This window comes from Tachysurus vachellii, chromosome 8 (assembly GCF_030014155.1).
Source record: "Tachysurus vachellii isolate PV-2020 chromosome 8, HZAU_Pvac_v1, whole genome shotgun sequence".
Classification (NCBI taxonomy): domain Eukaryota; kingdom Metazoa; phylum Chordata; class Actinopteri; order Siluriformes; family Bagridae; genus Tachysurus; species Tachysurus vachellii.
In genome coordinates this window covers 26,131,861-26,137,137 of record NC_083467.1, presented here as the reverse complement: position 1 = coordinate 26,137,137, position 5,277 = coordinate 26,131,861, and the positions used below count along the sequence as shown (strand labels likewise).

The window sequence follows — 5,277 nt, the reverse complement described above, 5'->3', positions numbered from 1 at the left end:
GTCTGTTTGTTTCCCTACTGTATTAAACCCCTTTCATTTGAAGCTATCCTGCCTACGGGTCTGTCTCCTTCCCACCGTATCCGGGGGCCTGACAGAATGAATCCGCCGTAAGATCCAGCAGACCCAGCAGGATAGCTTCCAGCTCGGACCGGCCTTTTTTTTTCCTTTTTGCCTTTTTTTCTCCGGGGAAGGACGCCGCTCCGTTTCCGGTTTTTCCCGAGGAGGACGTCGCGTCACTTCCCCCTGGGACTGTTCCGTCAGTTCTTCAGGGCCTGAGTCCAGAGACATCACTCCGCATTTCTCCGGTGAGGGACGCCGCTCCGTTTCCGGTACAGATCCCGAGGAGGACGTCGCTTCACCATGTTCACGGAGGATGTCGTGATCCTGGTTGGCCCCCCTTTTTTCTTTTGTTTGGCGCCCTGCGGCATCGCCCCGCATGTTCCGGTGAAGGACGCCGCTCCGTTTCCGGTACAGATCCCGAGGAGGACGTCGCTTCACTCTTTCCGCGGGGGGTGCTGCAGGTCCGAGGCGGAGGATCCTTCCCCCCTGGACTGTCCCGTCAGTCCTTCCGGGCCTGAGTCCAGTGACATCCTCACCACGTTCGTGGAGGATGTCGTCATCCTGGTTGGCCCCCTTTTTTTTTGGTGCCCCGCGGCATCGCCCCGCACGTTTCCGGTGAAGGACGCCGCTCCGTTTCCGGTACAGATCCCGAGGAGGACGTCGCTTCACTCTTTCCGCGGGGGGTGCTGCGGGCCCGAGGCGGAGGATCCTTCCCGCCCTCCCGCCCCTTTTCTCTGGTCGCCGAGGCGGGGGTTTGGCCGCGGTGCGTCGGGGGATGTTGCTCGGCACCTCAGTTCGGCGGTGGACGTCACTCGGCCCTACAGCTCGGCTGTGGAATTCGCTCGGCCCTTCAGCTCGGATGCGGACGTCGCTTCGGCCCTTCAGCTCGGCTGTGGACGTCGCTCGGCTCTCTTTGGCTGCGCCGCCGTGTGCCCTGCTCCCCCCACCTACCTCGCCGTGTGCCTTGGCTCCCCTCGCCTACCTCGCCGTGGTCCTTGCCCCCCCCACTGGCCTCGCCGTCGTCCTTGCTCCCCTCGCCTGCCAATCACCGTGGGCCTCGCCCCCCCTCCTGGACCTTGTCGGGTTTTGGCGCTTCGGGAGCCGCGCCTTAAGGGGGGGGTTCTGTCAGGGATCAGCGCGGACCTTTGGACACGTGCGAATGTTTTTATTATTGTCACGTGTCTGCCCCGCCTTCGTCCGCTCCTCCCTGTCTCCTCACCTGGTTCCCATCCTGTGATTGACACTGTGTGTATATATGTGAGCCGCGTTGCCGATGGCAGCGCAGATTCATTAGTGTAATTTCCGTTAGTTCCCCGTGTCGTGTGGATGTCTGTTTGTTTCCCTACTGTATTAAACCCCTTTCATTTGAAGCTATCCTGCCTACGGGTCTGTCTCCTTCCCACCGTATCCGGGGGCCTGACAATTAGACAGCAACTTGTCCTTTGAAAATCATGTCGCCCAAACCACAAAAACAGCCTTCTTCCACCTTAGAACTATTGCCAAGCTGAGAAACATCCCATCGGTATCTGATGCTGAGAAGCTAGTTCATGCATTTATGACCTCTAGACTGGACTATTGTAATGCATTACTAGGTGGTTGTCCTGCATCTTTAATAAATAGGCTACAGTTAGTCCAAAATGTAGCTGCCAGAGTTCTCACTAGGACAAGAAAGTATGATCATACAGTATAACCCGTTAAGTTTCGAACTGATAACAAACTGCTGAAACTTGCGTACAAAGCTCTTAATGGTTTAGCTCCAATGTATCTAACTAGTCTTCTAACACGTTACAATCCTTCGCGCTCTCTGAGATCACAAAACTCAGGACTTCTGGTAGCTCCCAGAATATCTAAGTCTACTAAAGGCGGTAGAGCGTTTTCTTATTTAGCTCCCAAACTCTGGAATAGTCTTCCTGATAGTGTTTGGGGCTCAGACACACTTTCCCAGTTTAAATGTAGATTAAAAACTCATCTCTTTAGTCAGGCGTACACATAACACATCCCGTTATATTATATTGTGCACTATTACACTAGACTTGCACATTTTTATGAACAGCAGATATGTTAATACCTCTGCACTGCTCTTCTCTTTTTCAACCCATGCCGAGACACCCAGACATTGTACCAGCTCCGATCGTCTTCCGTGCGATGAAGTTTTTGGACCTCCGCTGAGATGAGGCCGACTCTGAGAATCCTGAGACATCTACAGATCTACAGTACCAGCTCCAGTTGGACTCTGTGATGCTAAGAGGAGATCTGAACTCCATGTGATCCCTACATCAATACAACATTTGTCTGACTGTATATTTGGAATCACACCATCTAGTGTCACCCATATGAGGATGGGTTCCCCTTTGAGTCTGGTTCCTCTCAAGGTTTCTTCCTTTACCCATCTAAGGGAGTTTTTCCTTGCCACTGCTGCCTGAGTCACCTCAGACTTGCTCATTGGGGATGAATACATATACATACATACGTACATACACACTGTGAACTATATATATTTTGAATTTTTATTATATTAATTCTCTATATTACTCCTTATGTCTATCTTCTGTTCTATGTTTATGTTCTGTAAAGCTGCTTTGAGACAGCTTTGTCCATTGTAAAAGGCACTATACAAATAAACTTGAATTGAATTTAATTGAATTGAAATTGACCATTTTGTGATACTGGCAGAGGTTCTGACATGCTCTTACATTTGGTCTTTTTTCAGTTACTTCAAAACATATTAATGGCTAATATCACATAACACTGTATTCAGCACAAACTGCGCTACACTATTATGTAAGTAAAATTTATGTACATGTTTGTATTTTTAAGTAAATGATGTTTATGCGTGGTTAGTAAAAAAAAAAGAAAAGTTGCTGAAATAAGGCCAAGAAACAAACATTTGTTCACAAACAATAAAATTCTCTACTCTTGTAGAGTTGAGTATTTGCTACAAAAAGATGTAAAAACTATTTTACCCACTCATTCACATGAAACAATACATTGATTTAACTTTTGTAAAGCCCTATTCGGACGGGACTAGTTTTCCAAACGATGTTAGAGTTAGATTTTTTTTTCAGCCGACGTCTGTCATTTCATGTATGGATTCGGACGGGACTAACATCTCTGTGTTTATTACAGAGATAGGAGTGTCTGTGTTTTACATGTGGGCGTTGCACAAGACCACATGTCCAGGATGTGTGGATTGGCTATGATCATCATATGGTTTTATATAGAACTTCTTATAAACCCACTGGAATAAATACGTTTTAATATAATTTTCACGTTATGTAATTGACTATAGAAATGAAAGTACTCTTACATGAAACTGATATTACAGTAGCCAGTCTTAACAATTTACGTGATTTGGCTCTTCTTGTTGATTTCATTTTTTATATTTCTTCGCAAGGGAGCAAACACATTTACATCCATTATTGGTGTGCAGAAAGCAGAAACTTGAATACCGTTTCAATAACAATACAATAGAGTCAAGAGTCAAGAAGCTTTACTGTATGGGAATGATTCTTTACAATATAAAAAATAAGATATACATTTGCAAGCCATCACACACTGTGAATCTTTGAGAGTGGAGTTTAAATGTCGTCATGCCCTTGCTCAAAACAGTTCCTATTTAACTGAACACACATCAGTCTCAGTTGCTTTGAGACTGAAAGAGACCTACGGTGTGTGTGAGTAGCAGGTGATGGTAAAGGTAAAGGTGATGCAGACACATTCCTAAAAAAAAAAATAACAACATAATTAGTCTCATCGTGTATTTTCCAAAGTACTAAGCAACACATTAGTAATAATAATATATAACTAATATATACTAATATACAATATAACAGAAAAATGGGTACACGTGGACGTACTCTTTTTTGTTCCCAGTTGCGTTGCTGCGTGCCCTTGTGCGAGTATCAGACGAAGGTGAACGTGTTGCAGCCACATTCCTAAAAAAAATATCATAATTAGTATCATGTATTTGCAAAGTACAAAGCAACACACCAGTATTACTAATACTGAGAACATAAAAAAGGGTAAATGTGACTTACACTGGATGAATGTTCCTCGCGTGGATCAAACGAAGGTGAAAGTGTTGCAGCCGGTGCAGGTGAAGACAAGAGTGATGCAGCCACATTCCTACAAAAGTTTTTAATAATTTATATAATGTATTCTCCACAGTAACAAACTTATAAAGCAATAACTAAGGCAGTTAAGCATAGCTGAGATAAAATAATTGGGTACAGAGATGCGCTGTATATGTTTGTTAACGGGCCATTACCGGACATATTTATGGCTAAACATTAACACATGACATATCTCCGGGCACATTTACAGCTCATCGACACCACATCGATACATTTACACCCGAACAGATAGTCACGTAAACAAGACTAGTTGCGGCATAAACACTAGTCAAAATATATTCTAAATAGTGATATTGCTATATAACATATTGTATATTCACATTACATTAATCAGCATACAGCTTAATAAGAACTAACATTTTAAGGTAAATAAAAGTTGCCAATTACGAGACGTTTCTATAAAGTCACTCTTAATATCTGCTTGCAAATAGTCTGTATACAATACAGTATATATAATTTTACATCACACAAGATTTCAACAAATGTAAAACTTACTCTTCAGAAATTATATCCTCAGCTGGATCAACTCGCTCTTCAAAATACAAACGTTCGTCGTCGGAGTCCTGCTCTTCAATTTGAGGAAACTTCCTCAGCTGTAAAGCGTTTCATCTTCCCAGCGCGTTGATAAGTGAATGAATCTGTTAAAACTTTTGCTTCTTATAGCATTGTTTGGGGGCGTTGATCTTATTTGCATAGCCCGCTCAGGTAATTTTCATATGAATGGCATGCACGGCGGTAGGTGGGATCACATTAGTGGTAATGAGGTCGAGCCAGAAAAACTGTACCTCTCTTTACTTACATACAGATTACACAAAAAGAAAATATTTGCTTTCGATTTTAATTAACTCATTTAAAAGTAGACATTTCAGGCTTTCATTAGACATATGTATCATGTTCGTGTGATAAGTATTGGCGGAGTTATCAGTTCATGTTTGTAACGTGTTTCAGGAAGAAGGTCAAGTTCACAGAGATGTCTGAATGCACAACCTGGTTATTTTCTTTATTTGACAAAAGCACATCATTTTGTTGTTAATATGAAGGCACTCAAATAAAAGTAGACACTTCACAGTTTTGAATGATGTAT

General features: G+C 43.4%; 1 long non-coding RNA gene across 1 annotated transcript; it reads right to left on the bottom strand.

Annotated features, from left to right (window-relative positions):
* Positions 1 to 3,643: 3,643 nt before the first annotated feature.
* Positions 3,644 to 4,207, bottom strand: LOC132850730 (uncharacterized). Its single transcript, XR_009648999.1, has 3 exons — positions 4,098 to 4,207; positions 3,918 to 3,995; positions 3,644 to 3,780 (listed from the first exon to the last, which is right to left on the bottom strand). It is a non-coding gene; the product is annotated as an uncharacterized LOC132850730 (long non-coding RNA).
* Between the last annotated feature and the right edge of the window lie 1,070 nt (positions 4,208 to 5,277).